This window comes from Rutidosis leptorrhynchoides, chromosome 2 (assembly GCF_046630445.1).
Source record: "Rutidosis leptorrhynchoides isolate AG116_Rl617_1_P2 chromosome 2, CSIRO_AGI_Rlap_v1, whole genome shotgun sequence".
In the NCBI taxonomy this organism is placed as follows: domain Eukaryota; kingdom Viridiplantae; phylum Streptophyta; class Magnoliopsida; order Asterales; family Asteraceae; genus Rutidosis; species Rutidosis leptorrhynchoides.
This window is the reverse complement of record NC_092334.1, coordinates 68,446,229-68,463,926: the sequence shown is the minus strand read 5'-3', so window position 1 is coordinate 68,463,926 and position 17,698 is coordinate 68,446,229.

Sequence of the window (17,698 nt, the reverse complement as noted above, 5' to 3'; positions counted from 1 at the left end):
TAGATACCTATTTTCGAAACAAGATGCTAAACGAAGATTAATCCGTTGGATCTTACTCTTACAAGAGTTCGATATTGAAATCCGAGATAAAAGAGGAGCAGGAAATTTCGCCGCTGATCATCTTTCTCATCTTGAAAATTCTAAATTAGAAGTTCTAAATGAACCGGCCATACAAGACAACTTTCCTGATGAATATCTATTGAAGATAGATTATAGTGAAATTCCATGGTTTACAGACTATGCAAACTACTTAGTATGTGGATTCCTTGAAACAGGATTATCGTACCAAAAACGAAAGAAATTCTTTAGTGAAATAAAACACTATTTCTGGGAAGATCCATATTTGTTTAAAAGTTGTCCCGATGGAATAATACGCCGATGTGTATTCGGAGATGAAGCTAGTAAAATTTTGAACCATTGTCACACAGGACCAATAGGAGGGCATTATGGGCCTCAACTAACAGCAAGAAAAGTTTACGATGCTGGATTCTATTGGCCTACAATTTTCAAAGACGCACACCTTCTTTGCAAATCCTGTAATGCTTGTCAAAGGGCCGGAAAAATAAGTCAACGTGATGAAATGCCACAAAATGTCATTCAAGTATATGAAGTATTTGACATTTGGGGTATTGACTTTATGGGTCCATTTCCAAAATTTCATAATAATCTATACATTCTCGTTGTCATTGATTATGTATCTAAATGGGCGGAAGCACAAGCTCTCCCAACTAACGATGCACGAGTTGTAGTCAACTTTTTAAAACTTCTTTTTGCAAGATTTGGAACACCGAAAGCTTTAATAAATGATCGGGGTACTCATTTTTGTAATAATCAACTTGAGAAAGTTCTTAAAAGATATGGAGTAACTCATAAAATCTCCACCGCTTATCATCCACAAACAAGTGGACAAGTTGAAAATACCAACCGAGCTTTAAAACGTATTTTAGAGAAAACTGTAGGATCAAATCCGAATGAATGGTCCATAAAATTGGAGGATGCACTCTGGGCTTTTAGAACAGCCTACAAAACTCCAATTGGAACCACACCTTTTAAACTAGTTTACGGAAAAGCTTGTCATCTTCCAGTAGAAATTGAACACAGAGCATTTTGGGCTTTGAAGACATGTAATCTTGATTTACATGAAGCTGGACGTCTACGGTTAAGTCAATTAAACGAATTAGAAGAATTAAGACAAGAAGCATATGAAAATTCGTTAATCTATAAAGAAAGAACGAAGAAATGGCATGATAAAAGAATCAGAAGTTCAAAAGAATTTAAAGAAGGAGACAGAGTTCTTCTTTTCAATTCACGATTCAAGCTATTTCCTGGAAAATTGAAATCAAGATGGTCTGGACCATTTGTAGTCAAAAGAGTTTTCCCATACGGAACAGTAGAATTAATAAATTCAAATGGGATTGAATTTAAGATTAATGGTCAGAGAGTTAAACATTAGATAGATAGTCCAATGGAAGTCGACAACGAAGTTAATCACAATTTCGACACCACAGCTAACTAAGTGTGGGGAGAATCAACTCTTTTAAGGATAATATGTATTTCTGTTAGAGTTAGATGTTCTGTTTTCGTGTAGTTTCCGAGAATGGAATCCGAATGGTCTTTCCCTAGCAGACCCTAAAGAACTAATCTTCTCCCCCCATTCTGAATTTTTATTTTTTTTTAGGTTTTACGAGATGAAGACTTCCTGTGAACTAAACCATGGTCTAATGCTACACGCTTTGATCACTAAACGTAATAATGACACCCTTCCAAGTGAAATAGTATCATTAATCAGAAGTAAATTGGACGGAGTAAGAAAAGAATCCAGGAACGAAAATAATAAGTTACAATTTGGTAAAGGAAAATCAAAATCCGCAGTGAAAAGGAGAGCTCGACACCTTGAAAGATGTCACAAATGGGGAAAATGGTCACACGAAGGTAAATGTTCAAATAATCAAACCTATTCCAATACCGAATTCGTTACTTTATGCAGAGATGGACCATTCATATGTTTAGAAGAAAAACGTTGAATGCTCGAGGTTACGCCTATGTAGCTATGGAAAACCAATTAGTCCGACTATCTTATGAGTGGGCTAGAGCATATCACTAAGAAATCTATTTCACAGGTAAGTATGTACATATTTTATTTTTATTTTTATTTTTAACCTTTTGATAATAAACGCTAAATCGTTCGCTATAAAGTATTAAATTGTTATTCAATAAAATTAGGTCTTGCGACCGAAATTATTGATATCATACAAAAATTTACTACATCACTGCGAAATTTACCGTTTATTCTTAAGGTATAAATATCTTTAATCAATCAACCCAAAATATTTCAAAAATTCGTCATGAGTTAAACTAGGTTATGGAACCGAAATTACTTTACCGAAAAGAGGGGCGCATATTTTTGATAATATTTGATTGATTAAAGTGGGATAAAAGCCAAAAAGATTTTTAATTCTATTTTTACTTTGTTTTTAAAATTAATATTAAAATAATATTGTAAAATTTTTAAATCAATATATTTAAAATTGTAAATATTTGAAAAATTAATATTTTTAATATAAGTTTGTATGTATAAAAACAAAATTATAATATAAGTTTGGTGTGAATTTTTAATATAAATTTTTAATTTTATGCATTTTAAATTTAAGTTTGGTGTGAATTTAAAAAACAAAAATTTACTTTATTTCGCTAAGTTAAAAATATGATTTTTAAAATTCATCGTAAGTTGAAGACTAGGTCGTTGAACCGAAATTGCTTTACCCAAGGGAGGGACGAGAACTTTTATTATCATTATTTTTAATCTTATTGAACTAAAGTATGCCAAAAACATTAAAAAAAAAAAAACAAACCAAAAATCTTTACTTTTAAAACCGCGCTTTGAAGTGATAAAATTTTAAAATTTTGTCGAGGGACGGACTAGGACATCGATCCGAAACGCCCTCATCCTAAAAAGAAACAAATTTTTAAAATTTAAATTAATTTTATGTTTTATAAAGTTATAAGGTTTTTATTTAAAAAAAAAAAAACAAATTTCACTGTACCCGGACCCCCATGCGATCGCATGGGGTTTACACTCCAACCTCATGCGATCGCATGAGGCTGGAAAACTGGCCAGGATCAAAAAGGCAGCGTGTTCTGATCTTCCACACCACACACACATACATACGAGCATTTACCCAAAAATACTCCTCAAATCCCCATTTTAACACCAAACTTCATCAAATTTCTTGCTACAATCCGCTCTAAACATGAATTTGATAAGGAGTTTATCAAGAAGGATAACAATTTCACCCCTAAATCTCTTTAAATTTAATTTTTAGTGTTCTTGAGCTATATTTGTCCTAATTTAATTTTGTTAATTTCTAGTGTAATTAGTGTTAAATTGTTAGTATTTTATGCATGTATAACCTAGAATGATGCTATTTAACATGATTTGAAGCCAAAAACTTCAAAAATTTTAAGAATCTAGGGTTTGTGTTCGTGAGCAATTTGGGGCTTTTTGATATAAACAGGTTATGGCCGATTTTTGTCATGAATTATTGCTAAATTGAGTATTGTAACATGTTTAGGTAGCTAAATGATCCAAACATTGATCCTAAACATGATTTTTGAAGATTAAAATGGACTTTTTAGGTGAAAAATTCATGAACTTGATTAATTTGATATAATTGCCAATCGAGACTTGTTTAATTGTTAGTAATGACTATTTTGGCATGTTATTTGAGTTAAATGCTTATGAACTTCGTATACATTTTCATATGTGCTTATTTGAAAAAGTGTAGAATTGTAAAAATTGTGAAAATGTGTATAAGTTTAATTTTGATTTAACATGTTATTGTGATTGTTTTAAGTTGTTATTTTGCTAACACTAATGCATAGTTGGATGCACAAATTTTGTGTTTAATGTGTTTTGCAGAGAGCCGATACTAGAGGTTCATCATCATCATCATCTAGACGACGTGCTCCAGAACCAGAAATGCAATACGAGCCAGAACCTGAACAAGTACCACAACAGGAATAACAACATCAGCCTGATCAGCACGTACCTTATTATGATCCGCTACAGTTACCTAATGAATTCATAGTATTTCTGATGCATCCGCCTGTAGAATACCCAACGATTCCTGAACACACGTTGCATCCTAATCTGAGATTCGATAGACGATGGAGAGATTACCTGGCATATCAAAGTAATAAATTTAAATTGGTAACAAAAGAGGTAGAGGTACCGAGGGTAATTGATTGGAATCCTTTGGAAACGGTCCATCTAGCTGACCGTGTTAGACAGCATTTGATTCAAAGGTATGGCAGTTCTTCTTTTACAGATTGGAAAAGTCTTTTCACCATTCGTAGACCTGTATATAAGGAATGGTGTGTTGAGCTGATGAGTACTATAGCGTTAAATGTAGATGTAGATAGGTTAGATGATAGAAGTTTTCTTATATTTATCCTTGGCGGTAGGATGTACAGAATGTCCATGATGGACATGGCTAGGGCATTACAGATTTACACTCCTAGTGAATTACTACTACCCAATTGTATGAGTTTGATTTATCGTGGTGAAAGGGTAGATAGGAATTTTGATGCGAACGCCGTTTGGAGGCGTATGTCAAACTATAATGTTTTTACACTGGGAGGAAAACACTCCTACTTACATATTAACAAAGTCGAGCTTCGTGTAATTCATAGATTTTTGGCTAACTCGGTTACACAGAGAGGTCACAATAAGGAGAAAATGACCTTACATGATTTATTTTACCTAAAGTGTATTCGAGACCCGAGAAGCTTTGTTAATATCCCTTACTGTGTTGGTTTTTATTTATCTAAAATGGTAGAAGGAATGCAGGACAAGAGTACAATAGGAGGAGGTATTTTTGTTACTCTCATTGGAGAGTATTTAGGTGTTGATAGGAACCAAGGGGGTCCATTACAGGTTTGTAGAGAACAGGATGAGACCATAGGATTGCGGGTTAATGCGGGTGCTAAGGTATTGAAGAGTAGATGCAACCAGGCAGTAGCCTATGAAGGTAGTCATCCTCAGGTAGAGAGAGGTTCAGACGAGGAAATGGAGGAAGCGGAAGACATTAGGGATGTCTTTCGAGATGCTATTCTTGACGTCCACGTTCGTATAGATGAGGGAGCAATGACGAACGCGGCCAGACATAGTATGTATGAGCAGTGGAACTCCGAGCGAGTATACGAGGATTATAGGCGACGCCAACACGATAGCTGGTTAGTTCATCAGCACCAAATCATGAGCCAGCTATCATATCAGTTACCAAATAATTACGTGCCTACTCGACCTGCTCATTTTCCGCCACAAAACCCCGACATCCGACCACCCTTTAACCAGTATGACTATAACCAAGCCTATCATAACACCTATAACCAACAATGGAACCCACCTGACGAGATGAACTGGAACCCCTATCCAGACAGATTTAGTTTCATTGGTTATTTTTATGATTTTTATGTTTTTATCTTTTTACTTATTCATGTTTAAACTTATGTTATTGGATATATTTATGTAATTTTTATCATTTTTATTATTATTGTGTACTAATATTTCACATTTAGGATTTGAAAGTGGGATTTTAAGTCCCATTTCAAATTGACATGCATGTTTATATTTGTATTGTATGTATATTGTCGATTATACAAAACAGGGTAAAACAGCTGTAACGACCCGGAAATTTCCGACCAAATTTAAACTCTAATCTCTATATGGTTCCGACACGATAAGCAAAAACCGTAAAGTTGACCCGCACCTTTTCAATCTTTCTATACTTATAAGATTAATATTTACATAAATTAAACCTTACCAACATGATAAGCAATCCAAATTGTTGAGACTTATATTTTCGAAAAGAGTTTTACACAACGTTTGACCATCTAGTTTGACCGACGATATCACGAACTATACAATATATGATAATTATACGTTTGTGTATATATATGTATATATACATATTTAACATGATCTAAGAATGTTTTAATATCTCATTTTGTATTAATAACAACAAGTTATAAGTATATTTTGAAACTACTAACTTAAGTTTTCAAAACAATAACAATACGTAACGTTATTTGACATAAATACTTACAACCTATAATGTTTATACATATATCGTATAAGTAATGTATTTAATCACTTTTAAAGACTTAAATACATAAAACCATATAAGTGTATTCACAAAAGATAGCTATATTTGAATCCTCATTCCATTTTTCACAAAATTCTATACGTATACCTAGAGTATTTGTACTCGTATCATACATAGCTTCTATATGTATTTACTAATAGTAAATACATGTCAAATCACCACCTAACCAGCCATTGTACATGCCCTTAGGGCTAGGTAATTGTATTTGGAAGCAATTAGGACTAGATACATAAAATGATTACTTGAAAATTTTGTCCATATACTCCCATTATACACGTTTTTTTTAGTATAAATACATGAGCATTTTTGTTTCATTTTACTTCAATATTTTAGCCAAAACACACACATACTTTGAAGCCTTAAAACCCTTAATCAATTCAGCAAAGTTTTCAAGAAGATCTAGCTTCAAAAACCATACTAAAACACCATAAGAAAATCATACAAAAACACTTCAAGAAAACCTTCCAAGAACACCAACTTACTTCCAATCTTTCATCCACTTCCAACACCCTTTTGATTCTAGCTTCTTACTCCTCTTTTACAGCAATCTTATCCAAGGAACTTGAGGTAGAATCTATGTTCATAACCTTATTTGATTCATATATATATAGCTATCTTATTTTGTGGTACAAAAGTTTAACAACAAGAACATAGTTTGAATGTTTTCAAACTTGTTTGCAAACTAAATAGATCCTTCTAACTTAACTTTTAAAATACTTCAAGACCTGTAATATAACTTATGTATATGTTAATTTAACAAGGTAAAACTTGGTTTTTCAAAGTATAAGTATTTTTAGAAAAATGGTCATTAAATGATTTTGTTGTAACAAAAATGTTTAACTTCATATGTTTCACTAAAGTCTCACCTATGCCGTATGATTTTGAATACAAACCAAGGTATTTACAGTTCATAGTCTTAAAGAAGAACTCGATCCAAGAAGATGGCAATTTGAATCAACGAAAACGGATTTGTAACGAAGAAACTATGACCGAAACAAAATTGGTTATCCTAGATCATTTCAATTACGGGATCAATTGGAAAAAAATTATATAAATCACATATTTCTAAGATAACATGATATTTTATATATATGTACTTATAATTCAATTTTATATGGTTCAGGATCACCCGTAAACAACACGAGAAGATTAATCATAAGATCCCATGATTGTACGCAACACGTCATTTGACAACACCGGTACTTTATGTACGCAACACGTCATTTGACAACACCGGTACCATGGGTCAAGATTAATCTCGACCAACACATATACGATGGGGTTTTATTGATTTCGTTGGGGGTTTTATTTATTTCATTGCGGGTATATTAAACATCTAAAAATGAACCATTAAAATTGAATTACTAACATCGGACTGCTAACTACGGACTAAGGAATTATTCAAAGTATTAAAAGTATAACAAGTATATATTTATAACGTTTGTTTAAAAATGAAAACATATTGATATATTATATATGGATAGGTTCGTGATATCAATCGGAGACCGAGTCAAATTACATATCTTCAAGACAACAGTGAGTATATAGTCCCACTTTTAAACTCTAAATATTTCGGGATGAGAATACATGTATTTTATGTTTTACGATATGGACACAAGTAACTGAAAAAAAATATGTTCTACGTTGAGTTGTACCACTGGCATACTTCCCTGTAGCTTGGTAACTAATATTTACAGCGGTATTGTAAACGCGAATCCTGTTGATAGATCTATCGGGCCTGACAACCCCAACCGGACTGGACGACCAGTATTCAACGGTTGCACAGTACTTCGTTTTGCGACTACACCTTGGTACGGTGTAGTAAGATTTCATATTAAAGGGAATATGCGACGTGATTAAATGTTAAGTATGGTTACCAAGTGCTCAACCACTTAGAATATTTTTATTGAAATGATTATATACGAAATCTTGTGGTCCATTGTTATAACGCTGCTAGCAACAAACCTATATATCTCACCAACTTTATGTTGACGTTTTAAAGCATGTTATTCTCAGGTACGAATTAAGTCTTCCGCTGTGCATTAGCTCATATTAAGGATATTGTTTGGGACCATTTAAGCTATGATACAAGGACGTTGCATTCGAGTCATTGAAGTTCATTAAAGACTATTGTTATGCAAATGGCAGATTAGATCATTTGGTTGTTATAAAATGTTAGGCTATTATGTCAACTCTCGATGTAATAATAGATTGCCTTTAAGAAATAAATGCAACGTTTGTAAAATGTATCATATAGAGGTCAAGTACCTCGCGATGTTATCAACTATTGTAATTCGTTTTTAATCTATATGGACGATGTCCGGATGATTAGTTTCGGATCCTTTCAGTTGGTATCAGAGCGTTGGTCTTAGCGAACCAGGCCTTGCATTAGTGTGTCTAACTAGTAGTTGTTAGGATACATTAAGTGAGTCTGGACTTTGACCGTGTCTGCTTGTCAAAAGTTTTGCTTATCAATCCTAGTCGGAAATCATCTGCTTATCTTTCTTAGGGAACTTCCTGCTTATCATTCTTAAGTCTAGACACGTCTTACTGCACTTAGTGCATCGATAGTGTATAGACAAAATTCATATCCTAGCGTATCTGTTATTATAGACATTGTCTGACGTATTTCAAAGATTCTCCGTAATTCATGGGATTTTGATATTATATATATACATATGTAAATTATGTATTGAAGAGTACCAAACCCAACTCCTATAATCTATTCCAAACCAAAAATTCATTTCTCCGACTATACAAGATGGATTCTTCATCCAGTTCGAATTCCTCCGACTTCGATAGCTACGCTGATATGGATTTCCATTCGGGCTCCGAAGGCAGCGTCACTGGAATGGATCAACCAATTTCTCATCATCTATTCTGGATGAATTGGGGATGGGTTCGTAGTATACTAAATTATTGGAGACAAGAAGAAGGTGATCCCTTTCACCCACCGAATTGCCCCATTGGCGACGAACCTGAAGCACTTACCGGCGAACCTGTTCGAGAAACCATTTTCTCTCTCATTTCTCGAGTATCTCGTCACAATTATATCCTATCCCATATTTCGGATCTTGTTCATTCCCTCACTCCAACCGCCAATCATCCTGGTGTACTAGCAGAAATTAACGAACTTCGCGCTCGTGTGACGGCTTTGGAGAACACGGTGCGAAGGTTACAAACACCAGCAGCAGCACCAGCAGCATAACCAGTACCGTTAACAACATCAACCTCGCAATCTTCAGTACCAGTAGCATCATCGACGTCAACGACATCATCAGCATCAACACCAACCGTATCATTACCACCACCAACAATCACATCCGCACCACGTACCTCAACATCATCATCTGAACTTCGAATATGATCTTTGTTCTACATATCATTCTACACCGATTACCTCTTCTTTACGTATCGTTCTTCGTTCGACATGACGATTATGTAATCTCTAATGTTTTGGAGATTATGTAATCTAGTAATAACGATAAATCAAATGAGTTGAATATTTTATTGACTCATTAAATTCATAGTTACCTCCGAAGAAAATATATATGCAAATATATTTTCATAAAGATTGTAATTAAAAATTTCATTCGTACAAACTGTTAATGATGAAAATATTTTAACGGGTGGGTAGTACCCAAGGAATATTTAGAATTCACATTAACAAGTTACACTGTACATTCTTCGAATCTGATTCAACGATCATTTATTATCCTACTTACAATTACCGATATACGTATCCGTTCACCCCAGATTAACCATTTCCATTTAAATTTCATATTTGGATTTTTACCTATCCGAATCCAACAAGTGGCATAATGAAGAAACATTGGCAAAATAAAAATTGTTAGAAACAGATGAATTAATTAATTGAAATTGTGATAGGATTACACGCTAACTGTTCCGGCTAACTGTTCCCAGCTAACTGATTAATATTTAATTTATCGCAATTTACATTCTTGCAATTTTAATTTCTGTACTTTACATACCGTCGGGACACATGTACAACAACACGTCGGATTAATTCTGAGACAACACGTTGTATAATGGGTCATGATATATATTTATTTATTTTACGCATTTTAAATAACGGGACACGTATACAAGGTTTCGACTTATCATATTGATCCATCTATATATATATTTCGGAACAACCATAGACACTCTATATGTGAAGGTGGGAGTTGGCTATACAGGGTCGGAGTTGATTCCAAAATATATATATACTTTGAGTTGTGATCGACACCGAGACCAGTACACGGGTCACGATACGTATTAAATAATTTGAATATTATATATTTAGTTCATATATGAATTTATTGAACCATTGGACAATCGGACTATTGGACTGCTAACTTTGGACAATTAAAAATGAGTTAAAATGATGATTATTACATATGAAACTAAACAATCCTTCAAGTTTGCCACTTGATTCTATTTTAAACCTCATTTGTATCTTGACGATTACAATTCGCATTCACAACTTTTCATGATTCTTGAAAACATCTCGATCGAGAAGTTCAACCAACCGCACCTCGTCTACGGAATAAAGATTTATGCATACAGTTATGCACCTAAAAATTTTTGAACTCGAAGTTATAGTTAAAACGTATCCGCATCGAATTCCTTATCATCCATTAGCAAAAACAATCACGCGATTCCTTTTCAATTAACTAATTTTGTCACAGCTCCACTTCGATATCTCAGTAAGACTACTCTTATTACAATCTCGATATATATATATATACGTTGTTCTTTCGCCATCGTTACCGGAGAACCTTTTATATTCCATCATATTACCATCAGCGTTTAATCATCTAAAAATACAATTCTCCTTAAACCATCTTGGTTTGATAACCAAAGACCCAGATCCGATAACTTTGAAAATACTGACGAAGCAGCATGTTGTAGAAGGTCTTAATGACCAAATGTTGATGATAAAATAAGGAAGTGTTAGGAACGCTCGATAGAAAATTGGTACTGAAAACCGGATTGAACAAACCATGAAGGAGACTCTGAACAAGTTACAAGGACTAAACTTGTACATAAAGAATTATGACGATTCTGTAGCAAACACCTTGCTTCTGAATCTAAACCCTTATGGGTCAATCTTCATCATCATCCTTCGACATTAGAAATTCCAAGTATTATCATATCTTTCATTATAAATATCCTCAATATTTCTGAAGATATTTTCACCACTATCCTTATCTGAAATCAATTATCTCTCTGTAATATCTGCGTTACAATATAAAGGAAACTGTGTTAGTTTCTAAATCCTTCAAGTTTAAAATAGGAATGTTCTGAAGCAGTGTTGGGAACTGATGCATGAACTAGTATAATATAATGAAACTTGATCAACTTCATTATATTACAGTAAGTCATGTTAAGTTTCTAATGGAATATGATGATTCACAGTACCGTCATCATGTGCCATGTTACACGACTTTTACATTCTATCCAATTCCGAAACATATTAAGAACAAATCATCTTGATAGTTCTATTTTTCCGGAATATTCGAGTAATTTAACGAATCAAGATCGTGCCATTACAATTTCATTCTAAAACCAAAAGCTAGGTTCATTCCAAATTTTATACCTACTAATTCCGAACTATTGATCGCTTGACTCAAGGACGGGAAGAAGAAACGAAGGGACAAAGTCCCAAAATAGAAATTGGGGTATAGATCACAGCAAATAGGAGAGAATATTAACTATGGATGACAATGATTATGGAAAACAGAAGCAGGAGCATCGAAGTATGAGGAAAGATATCAAACCCAACAACCACCCAGAAACTACAAACCGTGTATATCAATACGTATGGCGACGTAAAGACACGGGAGAATTAGAAACATTATAATTCCAAGAAAATCATAAAAGTGAATAGATTCTTCTGGCGGTAGATGGAAGAGAAGAATGAAAGATATAAAAGTTAGAAGTATAACAAAAATCAGAACGGGATGAAGCATTTCAAAGGATACCTTAAAGTAGGAATTAAGGAGAAAGAGTAGAAGATGCGAGTTGTGAAAAATAAGGAAACGAAGGAGTGGATTTATAGTGAAATATCCGACAGAGAAATCGAAACAGATTACCGCATTAAATCAAAGAAGATTCTGATCGCCGAAGAACCAAATCTTATTACGTAAGATTTTCCCTAAATCCCTTAAATCCCGGAAATCAATTCTAAACCACGTCATCGATTAAAAACGATTCCATATTTACTCATTTCACTATTTTATGATAGCTTCACCCGTACGCTTCAAATGATCAAATCGTTTTATCTATATCTCTCAATAATGATAAAACTTCATTATCATCTCATATTCGTCATGAAAACATTCCTATGGTTATTTATGACAACCTCTACCAAATTTCGAGGACGAAATTTCTTTAACGGATGGGTACTGTAACGACCCGGAAATTTCCGACCAAATTTAAACTCTAATCTCTATATGGTTCCGACACGATAAGCAAAAACCGTAAAGTTGACCCGCACCTTTTCAATCTTTCTATACTTATAAGATTAATATTTACATAAATTAAACCTTACCAACATGATAAGCAATCCAAATTGTTGAGACTTATATTTTCGAAAAGAGTTTTACACAACGTTTGACCATCTAGTTTGACCGACGATATCACGAACTATACAATATATGATAATTATACGTTTGTGTATATATATGTATATATACATATTTAACATGATCTAAGAATGTTTTAATATCTCATTTTGTATTAATAACAACAAGTTATAAGTATATTTTGAAACTACTAACTTAAGTTTTCAAAACAATAACAATACGTAACGTTATTTGACATAAATACTTACAACCTATAATGTTTATACATATATCGTATAAGTAATGTATTTAATCACTTTTAAAGACTTAAATACATAAAACCATATAAGTGTATTCACAAAAGATAGCTATATTTGAATCCTCATTCCATTTTTCACAAAATTCTATACGTATACCTAGAGTATTTGTACTCGTATCATACATAGCTTCTATATGTATTTACTAATAGTAAATACATGTCAAATCACCACCTAACCAGCCATTGTACATGCCCTTAGGGCTAGGTAATTGTATTTGGAAGCAATTAGGACTAGATACATAAAATGATTACTTGAAAATTTTGTCCATATACTCCCATTATACACGTTTTTTTTAGTATAAATACATGAGCATTTTTGTTTCATTTTACTTCAATATTTTAGCCAAAACACACACATACTTTGAAGCCTTAAAACCCTTAATCAATTCAGCAAAGTTTTCAAGAAGATCTAGCTTCAAAAACCATACTAAAACACCATAAGAAAATCATACAAAAACACTTCAAGAAAACCTTCCAAGAACACCAACTTACTTCCAATCTTTCATCCACTTCCAACACCCTTTTGATTCTAGCTTCTTACTCCTCTTTTACAGCAATCTTATCCAAGGAACTTGAGGTAGAATCTATGTTCATAACCTTATTTGATTCATATATATATAGCTATCTTATTTTGTGGTACAAAAGTTTAACAACAAGAACATAGTTTGAATGTTTTCAAACTTGTTTGCAAACTAAATAGATCCTTCTAACTTAACTTTTAAAATACTTCAAGACCTGTAATATAACTTATGTATATGTTAATTTAACAAGGTAAAACTTGGTTTTTCAAAGTATAAGTATTTTTAGAAAAATGGTCATTAAATGATTTTGTTGTAACAAAAATGTTTAACTTCATATGTTTCACTAAAGTCTCACCTATGCCGTATGATTTTGAATACAAACCAAGGTATTTACAGTTCATAGTCTTAAAGAAGAACTCGATCCAAGAAGATGGCAATTTGAATCAACGAAAACGGATTTGTAACGAAGAAACTATGACCGAAACAAAATTGGTTATCCTAGATCATTTCAATTACGGGATCAATTGGAAAAAAATTATATAAATCACATATTTCTAAGATAACATGATATTTTATATATATGTACTTATAATTCAATTTTATATGGTTCAGGATCACCCGTAAACAACACGAGAAGATTAATCATAAGATCCCATGATTGTACGCAACACGTCATTTGACAACACCGGTACTTTATGTACGCAACACGTCATTTGACAACACCGGTACCATGGGTCAAGATTAATCTCGACCAACACATATACGATGGGGTTTTATTGATTTCGTTGGGGGTTTTATTTATTTCATTGCGGGTATATTAAACATCTAAAAATGAACCATTAAAATTGAATTACTAACATCGGACTGCTAACTACGGACTAAGGAATTATTCAAAGTATTAAAAGTATAACAAGTATATATTTATAACGTTTGTTTAAAAATGAAAACATATTGATATATTATATATGGATAGGTTCGTGATATCAATCGGAGACCGAGTCAAATTACATATCTTCAAGACAACAGTGAGTATATAGTCCCACTTTTAAACTCTAAATATTTCGGGATGAGAATACATGTATTTTATGTTTTACGATATGGACACAAGTAACTGAAAAAAAATATGTTCTACGTTGAGTTGTACCACTGGCATACTTCCCTGTAGCTTGGTAACTAATATTTACAGCGGTATTGTAAACGCGAATCCTGTTGATAGATCTATCGGGCCTGACAACCCCAACCGGACTGGACGACCAGTATTCAACGGTTGCACAGTACTTCGTTTTGCGACTACACCTTGGTACGGTGTAGTAAGATTTCATATTAAAGGGAATATGCGACGTGATTAAATGTTAAGTATGGTTACCAAGTGCTCAACCACTTAGAATATTTTTATTGAAATGATTATATACGAAATCTTGTGGTCCATTGTTATAACGCTGCTAGCAACAAACCTATATATCTCACCAACTTTATGTTGACGTTTTAAAGCATGTTATTCTCAGGTACGAATTAAGTCTTCCGCTGTGCATTAGCTCATATTAAGGATATTGTTTGGGACCATTTAAGCTATGATACAAGGACGTTGCATTCGAGTCATTGAAGTTCATTAAAGACTATTGTTATGCAAATGGCAGATTAGATCATTTGGTTGTTATAAAATGTTAGGCTATTATGTCAACTCTCGATGTAATAATAGATTGCCTTTAAGAAATAAATGCAACGTTTGTAAAATGTATCATATAGAGGTCAAGTACCTCGCGATGTTATCAACTATTGTAATTCGTTTTTAATCTATATGGACGATGTCCGGATGATTAGTTTCGGATCCTTTCAACAGCGCATTTTCAAAGACTGGCATTAAGTTCAGCAAAAGCTAGTATTTTTGACGTCAAAACGAAAAACAAATGTGATGTAACAACAAGACGGAATGAACAAATGATGTGCCCCATTTATCATTCAGCAAACAAACGCCAATATGTTTGGAAACTTTGGTAAAATTTAATCATTTTTCTACGCTAATCACCCTCAATAATTTAAATTGTTACTGATTTCTTGCAAATGAGGGCATTGCAAGATCTTAAGTGTGGGAAGGGGTTAAATTCTTTCAGATTTTAAAATTTTTTGATTTAAACACTTGGTTACCATTAAAAATACTAGTAACGTAGTAGTTGTATTAGAATCTAGTGCTCTCTGATAACAAAGAACAGCCCTAGTCTTATATACTGACTACCCACTTCTAGTAAAATTTTTCAAAATTTTCAATTAAATGAATTCAAAATCATGTTTATACATATTTATGAGCGATAAAACTAGGTGTTAACACCGAAATTATTGTTACTTCGGAAAGGACATAAATTGAGAAACAAACCAAAATGTTAGAATTCATTTAAAATGGAATAGAGGACAATAAAAAGGCAAATAAAAGAAAATAAAAGTCAAGTGTGGGAAAATTTACCAAGTTATTTTAAACATATGTCACATATTTCTGTAACAAATAATTGAAGATACTTTTGCTTTGGACTAAACTAAACAGTTTTACCCGATTTACTGTAATATATTTGAAAGAAAGATGGATCTACACGATGAATCAATTCCATCATTAAAAGGAAGTAAAGTCTTCCGAAAAAGAAACGCGCTTCTTGATTTAGGTCATGAAGTTGTCGTCCATACCAGCTGTAGGTTGACGAAAAATCTAGAAAAGTCATCACTAAAATCAGCAGGAAATCCACGGACCTCGGCATCAAACAGGGTCGCCAAGTGCTCAGACTTATCCTAACCATGAGAGGATCTGTCTTGTAAAATGGGGAGGACGCCGTGCAAATTAGCTTGATAAGACTAATGAATCAGATCCCCAGAAAGGATAATCTCCTTAAAAGATCAAAAATCAGCTTTTAAGACTGATATTACTCAATTCTTGAGATTAACCTTAAAGATTGAGAATTACAAACTCATGGAATTCAATGATATCTAAACTCGAGCTTGAACGAGAAAATATTTTGATCAAAATTACAAACCGATTTGTTTTCTGAAAACCCATTTTCAATGCGTTCATTAATATGGAACATAAAATCCTAGGAATTCACCTAGAATTCATTAGGTCACCTGAACCAAATCGGGTGTCAACCGTAAGAACGGTGGTTGCATAGCATGGTCGAAGACAGGACCTTGTGCCAGACCGGAAAATTATAAGGGTGAGCTTTACTATTGCTCCTACCAAGGATAGTAATTGCATCCGACACGTTATAGACCATAATTAAAAGCATGTCAGGGGACATTGCCTTAACAGTTGCTTGTTCAACGCTTTCCTTTACAATCGGACGGTAGTTTATCGAAAGGTAATATACGGAGCAAGTATACTGGACGTGTTGCTTTCCCAATACAAGGTTAGCAAGTGGGTGACACAAAACCACAAGTTTTGAGCTAAAATTTTCAAATCTGAAACCCACCAAACCCACAAAAATATTTTGCAAACACCGGTGAAGGGTTATTCCGGAAAACTTATCTAGGGTAAAAGTTAGATTTAATTTTCAAAAGATCAAATGTTTTCATAAAGATCAAATTTCCTTAATGGATCCAAATTTTCATAGTCATATGGGACTGTACGTTACTACCATTGTTCATACCGCCGTATAGAAATCACTGATGTACAAAGTGTGAAGAATAAAGAAGTGATTCTAGTATATTTCAAGAAGATATTGCTTGAGGACAAGCAACGCTCAAGTGTGGGAATATTTGATAATGCTAAAAACGAACATATATTTCATAGCATTATCCCTCAAGAAAGACAAGCTTTTAGTTGCAATTGTTCTATTTACAAGTGATATTCGTTTAAATGATAAAAGGTGAAGACAAAAGACAGATTCGACGAATTGAAGACGCAAACGACCAAAAAGCTCAAAAGTATAAAATACAATCAAAGAGGTTCCAATTATTGATAAGAAACGTCTCAAAATTACAAGAGTACAAGACGCGAAACGCAAAGTACAAGATATTAAATTGTACGCAAGGACGTTCGAAAAACCGGAACCGGGACCAAAGTCAACTCTCAACGCTCGACGCAACGGACTAAAAATTACAAGTCAACTATGCACATAAATATAATATAATATTTAAATAATT